At 51.3% G+C, this 18,932-nt stretch overlaps 1 protein-coding gene across 2 annotated transcripts in view; it reads left to right on the forward strand.

The window, feature by feature from the left end:
- Positions 1–18,932, forward strand: part of cacna1ha (calcium channel, voltage-dependent, T type, alpha 1H subunit a) — a 91,053-nt gene that overhangs the window by 5,223 nt on the left and 66,898 nt on the right. For both annotated transcript variants that reach the window (XM_055510937.1, XM_055510938.1), the window contains exon 3: positions 9,871–9,989. The gene's annotated coding sequence lies outside the window, so the exon portion shown is untranslated. The remainder of the gene's footprint in view (positions 1–9,870; positions 9,990–18,932) is intronic.

An 18,932-nucleotide genomic window follows, 5' to 3' on the forward strand; every position in this document is an offset into this window, starting at 1 on the left:
TTGTTGCAGCCCTACATATCACATGCTTGAGGTCACAGTGACCTTGATGTCTGAACTTTTCTGTGACTCCAGTTAAATACGTGCAAGGCATTCCTGAGATGGCTTCAGAAAGAGCAGCTTAGAACCACCTGACAACGTGAAGTCCCAGCATCCAGTTTCACACTTGTCTCATAGTATTTGCTCTAGATTTAGTATTCTACATTCATCCCCTTAAGAGATCCATCCAGAACGTGTTGCCTCCTATTATGATCGAGAGACAAAGTCACAGCCTGTGCAAAAGTGTGGCCTTTAACTCATTATCCAGCTCAGGAATCATAAAATGCATTGAGTTATTTTTCCATCTCTAATATCCATCTTGTGAAAAGGACCTGCAGGACATGGCTGCATAAATGCTGGATTTATTTCTGAAATCTGGTCACTTGCCAAGCTACACATCCAATCTCTACCCAGCCCTACTGTGCTGGATGTACTCGTGGAACAGTCTATCGGAGGGAGAAACTGGGGCGCTGCATATTAACCTGTCAGACATCCATCATTCTCTCAGCAGTGTGTTCTGACATGACTGACATGTATGACTTCTAATATCTATTACCAAGACCAGCCGACCTTTGTGCTCTCACACTGACTGGAGAACAGGTACACACAGGGGTAAAAACCCAGGACCTCACAAACACCAAATCCTGATCCTGCATCTGCAGTCATACATTGTTGGTAGCATTTCTATAATAGGCACACAAAGATTTGTCTGCCCTGTGTGTGTTCTGTAAATTCATACACGTATCTGTCTTTCATGTCCCATGCCTTTAAATCATCCTTTGTCTGCATCTTTTTGCTCACCGATCAAAAACCATCAATAAAACTGTAATCAGTAGATGAAATGATGCCAGTAAACAGCTGTTGTGTCACTGTCTCCGCAATTTTGTATGAATGTGCAACGACAAACAAGTAAATGAAAGGAGGCCGGGTGAGAGTGTCATGGATTTATGGCTATCATCTGAGGAATAAGGAAGACGGATTATGGAGCTCTTTACTGTTCTTATCTGTATGCATGTGTGAAGGCAGGAGGGGAGACGGAGGGTGGTGGGACAGCCATTATCATTAATACGGCTCCTCCATTAGCCGGAGTGCTTCCATGACAACATAATGGTTGTCGCCCTGACAACAGGGTCAGCGCAGTTATGAACACACCCAGCAACGGATGATGTCCATGTAGCAAAATTGGTCCCGAAGTCCCACTAGGTTGGAGATAATGCTGATATAGAAATGCTCACTCCCATACGCACTCAGCGAGGGCAGGGCCGCTCTTTGAGATATAAGAGGGTTTTTGAACTAATCAATAATGAAAGAGGGGATGATGGAAAATGAAAGAAAGGGCTAAAAAGAGATGGGAGTGAACGGGGACCACTGGGAGGACAGCGCGAGCAGCAGCTCCTGTGAGAGGTGATTCCAACATCAGCTGCAACGCATCGTGTGCTTCAGTTCGAACCCAAAGACTGGGACGTGCCCAAGTCAGCTGCTGGGTTCCACAGAGAGACCAGTGGGTGGTTTCTAATGTTTTTTATAATGTCATTACCACCAAAGCACGGTTTCACCTACTGGTTGAACTTGTGTCTATCGATTTCTCTGTGTGTTGACTCCACATCCACCCCTAATTAGCAAAAAGGTCAATTTTGTTGTTTTGTCGAGGCACATTGATTTTGTCTTAATTGACATTTTTTCGTCGCGTGTTGACTAAGGATGAAGTGTAAATAGTTTAGGGCGGCACGGTGGTGCGGTCGCCTCACAGCAAGAAGGTTCTGGGTTCGATTCCCGGAGGCGGCCCTGGTGCCTTTCTGTGTGGAGTTTGCACGTTCTCCCCGTGTTTGCGTGGGTTCTCTCCGGGTTCTCCGGCTTCCTCCCACAGTCCAAAGAGTGCATTAGGTTGATTGGACTCTCTCTCCATTGCCCGTAGGTGTGAGTGTGTGAGTGTATGGTTGTCTGTCTATGTGTTGCCCTGCGATGGACTGGCGACCTGTCTAGGGTGTACCCTGCCTCTCGCCCGTAGCCAGCTGGGATAGGCTCCAGCGCCCCCGTGACCCCGCACTAGGGAGTAAGCGGTTAAGAAAATGGATGGATGGATGTAAATAGTTTTTTGTCCCGTTAGAATTATTATTAACTGTTTGATGCAGGGCTGTGTAAGTTTGCAGAATCGTTTCTAATCTTATTACAGAATTGAGGCGCCCACATGTACACATTCAAAGAAAGCCTCGAGCCATTCTTACTCTCTCGCCACCCAGCTCTGAAGGTGTAGCCTCCATCAAGCCTCCATGCTGGGTTATACACTGTACCAACAGATAGTTATCAGCATGAATCATGGTGTAATAGTCAGAATAGGAGTGGAATAGGTGAAAAGCATGGTGCTGGGTTCCATGTGAAGTTCTCTAAGTTCTAAGTTAAGAGATGCTAAATTTCCCTGCTGAAGGTGGGTGGATGTCTGTATGTGTTGGGGTTGGATGGATTCTGTAAACCTACCTCTACTACGAGGTCTAGTGCTAAGGAAAAAGGACGCTAGTAAATGTTGCAGGCGCTTCCTTTCTGATCTCCTAGCATCAACTTGATGACTATGAAAGGATAAAGGGAGTAATGAGAGCCGTGTTTGTGTGAATGAGTTCGTGTTCAGCGGTTCAAATGGTGGTTTGACGGTGAGTGTTTTTTAGTGTTGGAAAATGTACAAAGGAGCAGGCCGCGTCCCAAAGGCAATAAAATCTATATTTCAAGAGCTGAGCTGCTGTAGACTTCTGCGTGCTGCTTTGAAGAAGCAGCGCTAGAGGGGAGGGGTGGCGGGTGAGGGGGGGAGGAGGGTGAGGGGAGGCTGGTTAAGAGTAGGGGCCAAGTTCTGCAGTGAGAGAATGAACCGGGAAGGATGGCAAAGAAAGGGAGGAGTCTGAGCCCATCACGATCGCCAGATGAGCAAGATCAAGTGTTTGGACGCGACGCGTTGCCAGGTCCTGTGTTGCCAGGTCCTGCGTTGACAGGTCCTGCGTTGCCAGGTCCTGCGCTGGAGAACGGCGTCGGCTGCCGTCACTCAGCACGTAAGAGAGCAGATGAACGGGAACCTACCAGTCGGATCGCTGCCCCTTCATTGTCCTCCAATGTGCCCTGGACACAAGCATTTCCGAGGGCTCGGCACAGGCGGATAATTCCCCACACACATTCACCACTCTGTCCGTAATGACGTCTAATAGCGCAGCGATTAGGAGAAACAACTGGACGTAGACGTCTTATTCAAAGCCCTAGTAGTATCTGCAATACAGCACCGATAATGAAACGAGGGCTGATGGAGTCCTGAGGATGAGCTAAAACTGCCTTCTGTGCTGCTCCTCAGCAAACACTGATGAATTAGCCTGGTTCCTGTAGGGACGACCATGTTATTGAGCTGTTAAGGTTTTTAATGTGAAGTTGTCAGTGCTCCCAGTCACTGTTACCATAGTAGTAATGAAAGGAAAATCACAGTACGACGTTGGGGTTATCTGACCGCGTGTGCAAAGACTTGCAAATCCAAATATATTGCTCTAATGCAGAAGGGCTTGGAGGCAATAAATACTGTAATAACAGAAGTATTGATGCATTTGTGTGAATTGTCATCAGAATGACAGTAAGAAACAAACTTTTATCCCTGGTGTGAAATTGTGTCAAGCTCAAGAACGAGACCTTTGTCTCGTGGCTGTTCTGAATAAATTGAATCACCGATCAGCTGATCGAGCCACAGGAATAGATCAGGGAGAACTCTGGTTCGCGGTGCGATGACGCACACGTCAAACAGGCCGCGGTTCTGTTTGTGTCTGTCTCCACAGATTCCCAGCGTTCCTGCGTGGGTGCGCACGCACACTCATGCATTCCGTCTTTGCAGTGGATGGATATGTTCCGAAACAGCACCGTCTGGTTGCATAGCAACACAACCCCCCCCCCCTCCACACGAGCGTTTGAACAACAGGGTGACGTGGAACGCGCTGATCCCTGAATGCAGCGTCACCGCGCCACGCGTGTGCGTGTCCACGGTGTGTACGCGTTATGCGTGTTGCGTGTGCGCGTCGTGCGTTGCCGGTTCTCTGTGGATTCCGCATGAAAGCGGGAGAAAAGTGTTCCAACAGCTCTGCAGCATCGCTGACTGAGAGACACCGGACCGGAATCCCGCTGCAGCTCGGCTTCGCGCTGAGGCTGAATATTGATGCTGTTCGTCTTTAAAGTCTGCCCTGTTCTCACGCGCAGGCTTATTTCTCCATCTCGTGCTTTCTTCCTCTTTTTCATCCCCCTCCGCTTCACACGTTCAGCCTCTGCTCACAAAGCAGAGTGGGAATTCTGTGTGTCTTGACAATCACCCCCCCCTCCCGCCCCTCCTCTCCTCAGCAGCGCCCTGTTCCCTCTCCACCTCCCCTGTGGCCTAGTTAGAGAAATATGCACAACTTCTCTGTTTGCCCCTGCAGCTAAAGTAGTACACTGGCTAATTCACTGTACCAACACAGTCCCCATCCGTTTCACTGTGATAACCTCCTGATGCCGCTTTATTGCTTCTGTCACCAGAATTGATGTGAGACAATCGCTGACCTGAGGCGTCGTCTGTATTGTACAGTAACGTGACGTGGAACGTGATCGTGGACACAGTTCAGAGTGACTCAGGCCACGATGGCACCGGATGGAGCCGATGCAGCGCCCGCATCGTACGCGTGCGTGTACGGACGGGAGGCCGGGTGCGGCGCCTCGATGTCCGTGTGAGCAGTGGTCTGGGGTGAAGGAACGCCGTTGTTGGCTGCGTTGCCGGACGAGAGCGTGAGACGGACGAGCAGAGAGGCTGCAGCGACCTGTCAATCCAGACAATGCGATGAATGCTGATGCTGACAGCAGCTGTCCTGATTAAAGCCATAACATTAGGTCTGACTCCTGTTGGACTCATCAGATTTTATTTTGATGCAGGTCAAAAACATAATGATATGATGTTTGGCAAACAGTCCATGAGCTCCAGCTTATTTAACACATATATGAAGAAGTCGTTTTTTACTACTGAGCTGTTTGGAGACTTGTTACTGGACTTTTCCCAGGTTGCTGTCAAAGACTCCTGTGACCCAGACTCACTGAACAGCAGAGCAGCGGATTTCAATGATTTAGCCTTTATTAGGTTGATTTTATTCTTATCTGTCATAACTTATTGTTGGCTGATGCTGAAAGCGCTGAGTGGAGCAGAGCAGTGCCTTCATGCGGTCAGTGGATGCTTTTGTTTTTTTCTACCACATCTGTACAGATTCAGTTCATAACACTTGTGTCAGGAAATGAGAATCAGCCCAGGTTTGACCACTGCTCAGCTGCAGTGTTGTTCCTGATGCAGAAAGCGTTGGCTGCTCCAGACCTGCCTCCTAGAGCTGCTCTAGAGTTTAGATAACGCTGAACAAATGGATTGGAAGAGAAAGGTGAGACGTAGCATTTACTTCCCTGAGTACTTTTTACTACTTATTCCTGATCCCTGCCGGGTTAATGATGCTCTGCATGGCCTTGAGGAGCTGCAGCTTTACGAGGCGCAGGGGGCGTCTTCGCAGCACGTTTGGACAGAAATGTCCTTACAGTCAATGGCTCATTTCACCAGGATCCAGCCATCGTCAGGATAAACATGCATGAATTGGTCTCGGTCACTTCCTGCTCTTCATAGCTGTCAGTCTTAAAAAGCTTTCAGATGACGTGAAAGCCTCCTACTGTACATTTGATATGACCATGAGGGACCTCAAGTGGCCTCTTAAATCAAAACAGCGTCTGTTCTCTCAAGCGAGTGAGTGGGTGGAGGAAGGAAGGGGAACGGGGAAATGTTAGGAAGGATAACGTTAGGATGATGTTACAAGAAGAGGAGGAAGGGTCACCTCAGCATCCAAGCTTGTCAAATGTTCTCGCTCTGGTTATTGGCTTCGTCTGCTTCTCCCCCGTCTCTCGGATGACAGACGCCTTTGAGTCTGCTGTCCAGCGCTGCTCGTCTGATTTCCTGTGAAACACCCACCAGAGAGCAGTTGAGGTAGCAAGGTTTCCTCTTAGCATGTTGGTCCACTTTCATCCACATCCATGCTACATTCACCACCTGAGGGAATCCTGAGTGCCGACAGGACCCAGTGTCCCAGTCTGAGCATCTTTATTCCCATTTCAATCAAAACTCATTTACTGGGAGTGAAACTGCTTTTATCATCAAGTTTGTTTTTAAGTCACATTATGTGTAAACATGTGGACAAACATGTCTACATGGTCATTGGATTTGTACAATGTTTACTTAAAATGACTTCTTCATAAAGTAAAGGTACATTAATCATAAAGTCATGCATGTAAAATCATGAAAAAGAGCAACACATTAAGTTTTAATCATCATTAATTAAACATTATTTTATTATGAGTTTCTGAAATGCAGCGTCTATTTCCCAACTCAAAACACAAGATTAATGATGGCAGGATATTAAACACGATAAGCGCGGCGTGTGTCGTACAGTGTTCGGCCAAGGCGTTCCTTCTTTTAACATTTGCCTTATTCACAAATGAAAACCAGGCACCTAAATCATCCGTCTTGCCCCAGAACATAGAGTATATTGCCAACAGTATGTTATTTATTTTTAATTAAGTGTCAGTGAGATGCAGATTGCTGCCAGAGGAATGAGCATGTCACCACTTCATTAGGAGCAAGATCAACATGAGGAAGTCATGTTCAAATAACAATTAATTAATGATGATTAGGATTCCTTGACATGAACATCACTACTCACCCAGATGATCGCTGTGGCATTAGTTCAGATTTGGCTTTGATTTTATTGCATTTCACTCATGCACGAGCTGCTTTGGGTCCTAATAGGTCGTGCAGCATCACGAGTCCGCGATGATTCATGCGTCGTCTGTGTGATAGCAGCCAGAACAGTACACAAGCACTGGGTGTGAAATCATTGTCTGTCACTCTATTAAATTAAACTCTGGACCAAGACTCTCCCCCTCCCTCCCAGCACCAGTCATTACCCACTGGGAGAGTTTCTGTTCTCTGTGATGCTAATTAAAACAAAGAGGAGGACTGTTTGTCAACCTTAAGTTTAAATGTGTTCTCTGGTGTGTGTTACTCTACACAAGGGGACTGATTATTGACTTAACTCTGCATTTGATCTAAATGCATAGTTTGCAGATTAGCACGTGTAGGTTGATGTGTTACTTAACCGCCTCCTGTCATTTACACTGTTCACACACATGCATGAGGTGAGCACATTTTCTGCCTTCATACATAATTTGAAGGCCGGAGCTTTGTGCATGCGTCTGGCTCCTGGACTGACTGGAAACGGCTCAGTTTCTTCTGTGTGTGTGTGTGTGTGTGTGTGTGTGTGTGTGTGTGTGTGTGTGTGTGTGTGTGTGTGTGTGTGTGTGTGTGCAGGCAGCGCGTTGATCCATATTCATCAGCCACTGTCTAATCCAGACACAGCGATGGCGCCTGATGAATTAAACATAACCAAATTGGGGCTCTTGAAGTCAACTGTGTGTAAGAAAACTGTGTGTCAGCTCGGATGATGCACGTTTAACCACCTTAAGTAACGGATATGTGGTCATCAATAAAATAAATGCTATTACCAAAGACACAGAGAGGCTGAAGCTGCACTATTCATGCTAGAAACATTTGGCTCAACTCGCGGATCCATTCCCACACTTGAATCTGAGTCTGACAGTATCTGGAGGGAGGAACGGGGATCCCAGCATCTGCAGCTGTTAGACTGAACAATCCTGAACGGGTCACGAGGCAGAGGAGCAGTGAACTGGTGTCTGTTACTGTAAAAGGCCGGCAGCATCAAAACGCATTGGACCTGGAGTTAATATTAGAACCAGGATTGTGCTTTAATCCTGCAGTAAAACAGCTCAGCGCGCAGCGCGTTTTCGCCGCGGTATCGCGTCTCTGCACCTGTTCCGTTCGACATGTGGGCAACAGAGCTGCAGAGGCTCTGACGCTGCGCTTCCTTTAGCCCTGCATCTCTTTAAACGGTTTAAAGGGCAGCTCGTCATGACACCGTCCACAGAGTGCAGCGGTGTATGATGCACGTTAGCTCGCTGCTAAACAGACGCTCCGGTGACGCTGTAACATTCAGGCTATTTGCGGTTGAATTGGACTGATCTGGTCGGAGCCGTAGCAGCTTAGCATAAAAGTAGACACAATGTGGTTTGGAGGCTGCGTCAAGCTGTGCATCTGTAAATACAGAAGTTAAAAGCAGCTTAAAATACACTGGATCAATTTAAAGTCGGGTCAGGGAGTCGTCAAACTTTCTCGCACCCGGTTCCACGTGGCTGATTGTTAAAACACGCTGTCTGGTGAAGGTTCAGCCCATGAACCATCTTCCAGCTCATTGCAGGCATCCATTAGGTGTTTCTTTCATTGTGCTGTTTGAAAAAAGTTTAGTTCCTCGTGCTCAACCCCCGAAATCCCTTATCTTAGTATTTTATCAGGATTCCCCTTAAACTCTGTGCTTGCTCTATGCGGTGAGCAAGAGTCTTAACGACTACAGGGTTAAACCCAGGCTTTGTTTTCTCAGCGCCCATTTTGTTCCTTCAGACCTGCCTCTCTCCTCCTAATTGGCATGATCTCGCTATGCTAGAGTGGCTCTTTGCCTGGATCTAACTATGTGGCCCGATAATGAGGGGGAGTCTGGAGAAATGCCACCGATATGAAACACGAGAGGAGTTTTGCTGCTGTAAGACGCGCGCAGGAAGAGGCTGACAGCGTGAGAAAGATTCCTAAATCCCCACAGCGACAGCCCTGCGGAGGAGATTTTTGCCAGAGAATTGAGTCTAAGAACTCGCGAACCTGCACAAAATGAGGACAGAGAGCAGATTATGTGGTTCCACAGTGACAGATGCTTTTTCCACTTCATCGTAGTTAACTGTGTTTCATGCATCTGAAGCATCGTGACCAGGTTGACAGTTCCATTGCCTTTAATGTAACTGTTATCCAGTGAATGCACTATGGGCATAGAATGAAATAGCTTGACATGCAAATGCAAACTGGCTCATGCGCGCAGCTTCGGCCGCACCAGCTGGTCCGTTCTAAGCCCTGGCGATGCTGCTGAGAAGCGGCTCCTGACTTGACATGTGGTGTGAAGCTGCACCATTTGATTTCCTCAGTCATACTTTAAGCAGCAGTGCAGACGTTCAGATTAAAGCAGGGACATGGAGAAACAAGGAGCTGCTCGGGGACAGGAAACCTCCAGTTCAGTCTAAGCTGAACTTGGACCTTTTACAGCTTGTGGGGCTTTGTTTTGCCACCTGTGCCGCCAGTAGTTCAGGCTGGATGCGTTTTTACAATTAGAAATTTCCAGGTGACTAATGACACTTACGTAAGGGAGGTTGGGGTTATGTAATCGTCGTCACAGACAGGAGGAAGAACAAAGAACAGATTTCCTGGTCTCCTGTGCTTCGTCCCAGTTGCCCCTGACAGTTACACATAAAGTCACAAGAGTCATATTATGAATGCCACTAACAGAAGGTCAGAGAAAAAGCTCCACACGAGATGCTTGACTGCCTCTCTAACAGTGGGGTCGGTGAGTGGGTCCTGACCTTTATGCAAATCAAACGATCCACATGTGATTTCACATCTGTAAATCACCCCCCCCCCCCCAACTGTGAATCCCTTGGCTTTTCACTTAAGGTGCTCAGCCAGCTCGCTGTGCGCTTTTATCTTCTGCTCAAAAGCTTTTCTAAGCAAAATGTCAAACCTGCAGCAGCAGCTCTACATTATGTCTATTGTGTGTATGTGTTTAGTGTCAGCAATATCATCTGTCAGCGGCAGAGAATAGCGTAGCAGCTCATCAAGCTGATTCTGCCTTTTCTCTCCTGTGCGTCTTACACTAGAGGCGTTGACTGGATGGTCGAGGTGAGACTCCTCCTCCGAGCTGGAAACAGATCACTTCATCGATAAAGCCCCCAGAGCCGACCTCTGGTGACCCCAGCATGAGCCACACCGGAGGCTGGTAAGGAGCTGCACAGACTCTCCTCTCGCGTTCCTAAATGAAGGTTTGTATTTTATTTCAAATAAAGTCCGGCCGGAGAACAGTGAAGGCGGCTGTAGTTTCGGATCTAGTTTGTGGCTTCAGCTCCTGGAGTGAATTCCTAAATTCACCTTGAAATCTGAAATGCTAGGCTTGAGGTGTTTCCTGCTTTCATGTCTGAGGCACCGTTCACGGGCCATTACCCGTCTCCTTCTGTTGGCGTGTAACAAACGATTAGGCTTGTCACTGAGTCGTGGAAGAAAATCAAAGGAATTCTTCCATAATCTAAATCTACCCTTGGAAGGAATTTGGCAAAAGAAACGAATAAATGTTTTACAAACGATAGGATGGTTACGTGATAAATACAATTTGTAAAAAGCATTTACAGTGAAAAATACTAAATACTGTGACTTTTGAGATCATAGCGTGATTGAATTGATGAATTGTGATTTAATTATTTCTGAGCTTCACACGTGTTTCTGCTTATGTGCTGTTATCAGCGAGTTATTGATCTGATTGACTGACGACCTACTGGTCACTTCCTCTGTTTTGTGTGACAGTAAAAATCGAACTATTTCCGTTTCCTTTAAGAACAAAACTGCCCCCCAGTGAATCTCGACGCTAAACTCTCTGCGTGTGTGGAAAGATTCATTAATTGAAAGTCAAACTTGCTCTGAGTTCCCTCTGCCGCTCGCACACAGGCATCCATTAAGGAGATTTAACTAATCTAGGGAGTGAAGGTAAACAGTTTCTAAATTATTTTACACACGCACAATAAAGCCCTTCCTTTAATTACCTTGAGCCCTTTAAAACCCACACACACAGTGTTTCCTCCTGCCATTGTGCACTTAACTGTATATAACCTGGTTACACACCAACACGCACCATTAGTTACAGTTCATTTATTACTGGCAGCTGAGTGAATTACAGTTCTCCATCTCTACTGTAACAAGAAGCCCGAGGGTTCAGTGATAGGTCGTCTAGAAAGCCTGATGACATCACAGTGTGTGTGTGTGTGTGTGTGTGTGTGTGTGTGTGTGTGTGTGTGTGTGTGTGTGTGTGTGTGTGTGTCTTTGCATTTGAGAGTGAGGAGGGACGGGGAAAAAAGCGAATAAGCCAGTGATTGATTTTATTTGACACTGTGTGAGAAACATAAATAAAAAGACTGCAGGCGGGGAGGCCTGTCAGCGGGAGCAGGGACGGCTGTCAGAACTATTAACAGTCCCAACTCTGGTGACTTCACTGCCACTCTTTAAGTCTTTTAAAATCCTGGACTCACAATGCTGCGTTTTTAAGCCTCTGTTGTGTCACGGCACTAATTCAATAAAAGATGTGTGATGGATGTGGCCACTTAGCAGCATACCTGCTCCAATGCTCCAGTCACTTTTTAATATCAAGCCTAAGGAGTGCGCACACTGAGCGAGGGCCATCGTATAGAACGTGTCAACGGGAGGCCGGAAGGCATTAACGGAGAAACCCGCATTGTGAATTATGTAAAACGTTTTATTGCTCTTTAAATTTAGTTTAATGAGCACAGAAAACATCCGGTGTCTGTTCCAGCTCTGCTGGTTGGAACTCAGCGAAGTGTCAGGTCCTCACAATGACAACAAGAACGCGAGAGTTTACAAATGCGCCGCAGATTAACACACGATTGTTGAAGCAGACCGAAGGCTACTTCCTGCTGGTAATGCTGCAGTCTTCTTCTTCTCTTCTGCGCGTCTACACGCTCACGTTTGTCAGGATCTCACCTGTTTTCAGGAGAGGTCCGCGTTCCAGCAGCCGCGCCTCGGTCTTGGACCGGCGTAGTGTGAAATCAGCTGCGTGCGTGGATCGTGTGGGAAACGCCCTGCAATCACTTGACTGTTTGGGTCAGCGTGCGCAGTAGTGGTGACGGGAGGTGTAAAGGGCGAGTGTGACTCACGTCCTGATGAACATCCTCGCTTCATTCAAAGCCCTTATTTTTCATTGTAATACAATAAAGTGCTGCATAGCAGAATCTCATTAAGGATAACGAGGACACTCGTGTTTATTGGAGAGGTTTTTAGTTTAGGACAGAATGAAATGGATTTTTAAAGTTTCTTGTCTTAACTGAACATAGTTTTACAACCAACCTGAGGCATTTCCATTCACTTTAAGGGCCCAAGGACAGAAGGTGTCGCCCTGGTGTCAGGGACTCGGGCAGGCGGCGGACCCACATGCACAGCACGGAGACGATATTATAATCAACAAAAGGTTTATTCCTCAAGGCACGGTCAGACGGTCCAGGTCAACACAAAAAGGCTCGGCAAAAGTACAGGCAGGGAACAGGCAAAACTCACGGTAAGTAGATAATCCAGGGTCGGGCAGGATACACGATGCAGACAGGAACAAAACACGAGGAACACGAACATTCAGGGGACTCAGGAAACTAGGAACGCTCAACTCAGGGATTCACAAGAAACACGAACACTCAACTCAACAATCTGGCAGGGAACTAAGGACACAGGTGGTGGTTAAATACAACGGGACTCGATTACTGATGACGTGCAGGTGTGAATAATGACCGGGTGAAACAAGAACAGCTGTGACGTGACATAACCCGGAAGTGAAGCTAGAACACAAAACAGAGACCGGGAGACTACCAAAATAAAACAGGAAACCACTAGACACAAGAACACAAATCATGACAGTACCCCCCCCCCTATGGCGCCTTCCACGGCGCCCACGGAAGCCCCCCCCCCCGAACCAGGGCGGGCGGAGGGTGGTCCCAGGAGGAGGGACCGAATCCCAACCCCTCAAGGCAAACGAGCAGGGTGGGTGGAGGGAGGACCGGAGGAGGGCCAAAACAAGAGTCCCCATGACACGACCAAGGTCCATGAACGGGGAAAAAACACAAAGTTCAGGGATTCCTTCATGGAGGGTGAAGGCGCGGCGAGACCCTGCCCAGCAGCCGCTGAGCCAGGGTGGCACTCTTAGTGCCCTTGGGCTGGACCGATGTCCCCGGGGGCCACCCCGAATGGCAACGTCCTCCAGGCGGACGCTGATCCGATGGGCTGAGGAGTCAAGGCGGGCGTCGCCGCAGGAGGCAGCGCCATCCGGGCAGCAGGAGGCGCCGAGGGCAAGGCCACCAGTCCGGCGACCGAGACAAGGACGAGGCAGGGACCAGCGGCGTCCTCCTTGGACCACCGCGACGAGAGCCAGGAACCAGCGGCGTCCTCCTTGGACCACCGCGACGAGAGACAGGAACCAGCGGCGTCCTCCTTGGACCACCGCGACGAGAGACAGGAACCAGCGGCGTCCTCCTTGGGCCACCGCGACGAGAGACAGGAACCGAAGCAGATGCGGTCAGCGCCGGACCACCAGGAATCAAAGCAGATGCGGTCAGCGCCGGACCGCCAGGAACCGATGCAGATGCGGCCGGAGCCGGACCGCCAGGAACCGATGCAGATGCGGCGGGAGCTGCGACGGGAGCGACCCCCTCCTGGAGGTCCGCCGGGACTGCGGCGGGCGCGACCCCCTCCTGGAGGTCCGCCGGGACTGCGGCGGGCGCGACCCCCTCCTGGAGGTCCGCCGGGACTGCGGCGGGCGCGACCCCCTCCTGGAGGTCCGCCGGGACTGCGGCGGGCGCGACCCCCTCCTGGAGGTCCGCCGGGACTGCGGCGGGCGCGACCCCCTCCTGGAGGTCCGCCGGGACTGCGACGGGCGCGACCCCCTCCTGGAGGTCCGCCGGGACTGCGACGGGCGCGACCCCCTCCTGGAGGTCCGCCGGGACTGCGACGGGCGCGACCCCCTCCTGGAGGTGCGCAGGAACTGCGGCTGGCGTGACCTCCTCCTGGAGGTGCGCAGGAACTGCGGCTGGCGCGACCTCCTCCTGGAGGTGCGCAGGAACTGCGGCTGGCGCGACCTCCTCCTGGAGGTGCGCAGAAACTGCGGCTGGCGCGACCTCCTCCTGGAGGTGCGCAGGAACTGCAACTGGCGCGACCTCCTCCTGGAGGTGCGCAGGAACTGCAACTGGCGCGACCTCCTCCTGGAGGTGCGCAGGAACTGCAACTGGCGCGACCTCCTCCTGGAGGTGCGCAGGAACTGCAACTGGCGCGACCTCCTCCTGGAGGTGCGCAGGAACTGCAACTGGCGCGACCTCCTCCTGGAGGCGCGCAGGAACTGCGGCTAGCGCGACCTCCTCCTGGAGGTGCGCAGGAACTGCGACTGGCGCGACCTCCTCCTGGAGGTGCGCAGGAACTGCGACCGGCGCGACCTCCTCCAGGAGGCGCGCAGGAACTGCGGCCGGCGCGACCCCCCCCTGGAGGTGCGCAGGAACTGCAGCAGGCGCCGCCTCCTCCTGGGGGCCGGCGGGCGCTGCGGCTCCAAGGGTGACGGGGGCTGGAACGACCGCTACAGGGCCGACAGGAACGGGGACCGGAACGACCGCTACAGGGCCGACAGGAACGGGGACTGGAACGACCGCCACAGGGCCGACAGGAACGGGGACTGGAACGACCGCTACAGGGCCGACGGGAACGGGATCAGAGACAGGGGTGACCTCTACTTGGCCTACGGGAACGCCCTCAACTTGGCCTACGGGAATGCCCTCAACTTGGCCGACAGGGACAGGAACTGGAACGACCTCAACTTGGTCGACAGAGACAGGAACTGGAACGACCTTAACTTGGTCGACAGAGACAGGAACTGGAACGACCTCAACTGGGCCGACAGAGACAGGAACTGGAACGACCTCAACTTGGCCGACAGAGACAGGAACTGGAACGACCTCAACTTGGCCGACAGAGACAGGAACTGGAACGACCTCAACTTGGCCGACAGGGACTGGAACGACCTCAACTTGGCCGACAGGGACTGGAACGGCCGCAACATGGCCGACAGGGACAGGAACTGGAACGGCCGCAACATGGCCGACAGGGACAGGAACTGGAACGGCCGCAACATGGCCGACAGGGACTGGAACTGGAACGACCTCAACTGGGCCGACAGAGACAGGAACTGGAACGACCTCAACTTGGCCGACAGAGACAGGAACTGGAACGACCTCAACTTGGCCGACAGGGACTGGAACGACCTCAACTTGGCCGACAGGAACTGGAACGGCCGCAACATGGCCGACAGGGACAGGAACTGGAACGGCCGCAACATGGCCGACAGGGACTGGAACTGGAACGGCCGCAACATGGCCGACAGGGACTGGAACGGCCGCAACATGGCCGACAGGGACTGGAACGGCCGCAACATGGCCGACAGGGACTGGAACGGCCGCAACATGGCCGACAGGGACTGGAACGGCCGCAACATGGCCGACAGGGACTGGAACGGCCGCAACATGGCCGACAGGGACTGGAACGGCCGCAACATGGCCGACAGGGACTGGAACGGCCGCAACATGGCCGACAGGGACTGGAACGGCCGCAACATGGCCGACAGGGACTGGAACGGCCGCAACATGGCCGACAGGGACTGGAACGGCGTCCCCTCCGGAGCTGGCATGACAGCTTACAGCTGCCGAGCTCGACGGGGGAGACGTCGGGCCTGATTGGGTGGGGCTAACAGTCGTCAGACGGACGGTGCCCTCTGACGGGGACAAGGACGGAACTGGGGTCTGGGCAACACACGACTGAACTGGGGTCTGGGCAGCACACGACTGAACTGGGGTCTGGGCAACACACGGCTGATCTGGGGTCTGGGCAACACGCGGCTGATCTGGGGTCTGGGCAACACACGGCTGATCTGGGGTCTGGACTAGGTTCGACTGGGCTGGAGCCTGGAGGCGACAGGGCTGCACCAGGGCATGAGCATGGCGAGGCTGAACTGACTGAGAGGTGGGACATGAAGCGGCCGCTGGCTGCGGGCCCGGGAGCTGCAGGGCCTCACGCAGGACAGGCTCCCTCAGGACGAGAGCGGCTGCTTCCGTGAACAGTTGTTCTCTCGCGCCCTGGTCTGCTGCCGAATCGGCGGTGTTCATGAGGTGGGCGAAGAGAAACGCAACCGGAGGAGAGCAGAGGAGGTGGACCCGTCGGGCGACGCTGTCTGGGATGCCTGCTATCAGAGAGACACAGTCAGTCAGAGAATCAAGGGGCTCCTCTGTCGGAGAAGGAGACTGCTCGGTCCCCATGACCGAGACCGCGGGACCCGGAATCCTGGAACCGCGCCGCCGCCGGCGCCGTCCGGAGCAGCTGCGACTGTCCGTCGTTTGGGGCGCTGGGGGCGGTGTGGACCGGACCTCTGTACCGGGACCCGCATGGTGAAACGGGACCGCGGCGTCTGGAGCTTGGGCTGGAGACTGGGGAAAACACGACTGAACTGGAGATTGAACAGCGCGCGGCTGAACTGGAGACTGAACAGCGCGCGGCTGAACTGGAGACTGAGCAGCGCGCGGCTGAACTGGAGACTGAGCAGCGCGCGGCTGAACTGGAGACTGAGCAGCGCGCGGCTGAACTGGAGACTGAGCAGCGCGCGGCTGAACTGGGGACTGAGCAGCGCGCGGCTGAACTGGGGACTGAGCAGCGCGCGGCTGAACTGGAGACTGAGCAGCGCGCGGCTGAACTGGAGACTGAGCAGCGCGCGGCTGAACTGGAGACTGAGCAGCGCGCGGCTGAACTGGAGACTGAGCAGCGCGCGGCTGAACTGGAGACTGAGCAGCGCGCGGCTGAACTGGAGACTGAGGACCGCGTGAGAGCAGGAAATCCTCCCAGGGAAATAACCATGGAGCTGGGCAGGTTGGTGCAGGCACGACGATCCGACGAGGCGGAGAGGAGGAAACCGAAACCATGCTTCCGCGGGAGAGTTATATTTGCCGTAAAAAACAAAGGAAAAACAGTCACTGACCTGACCGGAGGCTAAGTGCTGGCTGGGTCCAAGTGTGGCCAGATTGTTCTGTCAGGGACTCGGGCAGGCGGCGGACCCACATGCACAGCACGGAGACGATATTATAATCAACAAAAGGTTTATTCCTCAAGGCACGGTCAGACGGTCCAGGTCAACACAAAAAGGCTCGGCAAAAGTACAGGCAGGGAACAGGCAAAACTCACGGTAAGTAGATAATCCAGGGTCGGGCAGGATACACGATGCAGACAGGAACAAAACACGAGGAACACGAAACACGGGGACTCAGGAAACTAGGAACGCTCAACTCAGGGATTCACAAGAAACACAAACACTCAACTCAACAATCTGGCAGGGAACTAAGGACACAGGTGGTGGTTAAATACAACGGGACTCGATTACTGATGACGTGCAGGTGTGAATAATGACCGGGTGAAACAAGAACAGCTGTGACGTGACATAACCCGGAAGTGAAGCTAGAACACAAAACAGAGACCGGGAGACTACCAAAATAAAACAGGAAACCACTAGACACAAGAACACAAATCATGACACCTGGAGGATTTTGGAAAATCCACCGAAGCAAAAGCAGCGGCAGAGTTTCATCACCTTCTTGTCAGTGGCATAGACATGTATTAAAACAGTTCATCTAATTCTAATTCTAAGAAAATTCCAGACTTTATTCCCCTAAATTTTAAACATGACTGTAAACAAAATAATGTCACTGCTCAAATAGTTTCTGCCCCGATATTGACTTGACTGAGCGCCTGTTCTCCTCCCTTTATGGAGAGCTCTGTGTTAATTGTTATAGCTGTGATGGCACAGTGTGATAACAGCCGGCTCAATTACAGATTAATTATTCATTAATTAAATTATGAGTTATTTTTATGTTTGAAGGCCGAAGAGCCTCCCTTGCTTCGTTTCCACCCACACCAACACGCTTCCCCGCTCCTCCAGTCTCGTCAGCCTCCACTCTCTCACTGACACCTGTCACAGAGCGTGTTTACCTACTGCGTCATCCGCCCGGAGGCACTGCTTTTCCCGGTAATTGGACCTGACCGCCACTCGTCCTGCGGTCCTGCCTCCGTCTCTGTAGCCGCACGTGGCAGCTGCTTTCCCCGGCCGCCGCCTCCTCGTTACACGACCCGGACTCGTTGGATGCTGTGTGGCTGGTTGGATCAAGTACGTTTCATTTAGAAGCTATGTTGCTTTTCATGTCTAATGGAGCCGGTTACTGTCACAGACATCATCAAACCGAACCGCCTGCCTCCAAGTGGTTTTAAATAAATTTCCCCTCAGACGCCCCTCACTCGCTGTCTTCCTCTGACTTACCTTCTTTCCGCTGACTGCATGTTATCCAGCCTCGCTTCGGTTTTGACAGTCTGACTCCAGCCTTCGTTTCCTTTCTGCCTTTCTCCTAACTTTATCCCATAACCTTTGTGTCACCAGATTTTCCTTCTCAATGACTTGTTTGTGTCAAAGTTAATGCTCTTTATTGTCCTGAAACCTTCAGGACAATGACACACAGCACATTAGATTATTGATTATGATATTGTGCTGTAATTAAGTGCTCAAATTCAATTTATAGTCGGTCCCAGGTTTATTAGCTGTATTAATACCTGTTCATGTGATTTGAAATGTCCTTTGCTGTAACACAACAATCATAACTAGGTTTGTATTCAGGTAAACTCTTGTAGTCAGGAGATCCAGCAGAAACATTCTGTTTCTTGTATCATAATATTCATACTGGATTATGAGCTCGTGGTGTTTCTGGACCCTTTCAGTGTCTTGTCCACTGATTAGCTGAAGGCTGTCAAGAGTGAAGTTCCAAACTCATCATTATCTCAGAATAGAAGCGTCCTCTGAGTTTGAGCTGACATCAGCTTCATTAGGTTCTGCTCAAGGCATCCACCTCTCGCCTCCATGTCCAGCCAAGGCGTCCTCTTTCTCCTCCCTCCCTCCTTCCAGCCTGTCCAGGAATCCCCTTTGATCTGTGGAATGGCAGCAGCTGCATAGCACAGCTTCCCAGATGCCCATAAATCAACTGACAAGTGTTCTTCCTCTCACACTACACAACACGCATTAGTTACACATCCCTGAAGGAGGAGGCGCAGG

Source organism: Betta splendens, chromosome 8 (genome assembly GCF_900634795.4).
Source record: "Betta splendens chromosome 8, fBetSpl5.4, whole genome shotgun sequence".
In the NCBI taxonomy this organism is placed as follows: Eukaryota; Metazoa; Chordata; class Actinopteri; order Anabantiformes; family Osphronemidae; genus Betta; species Betta splendens.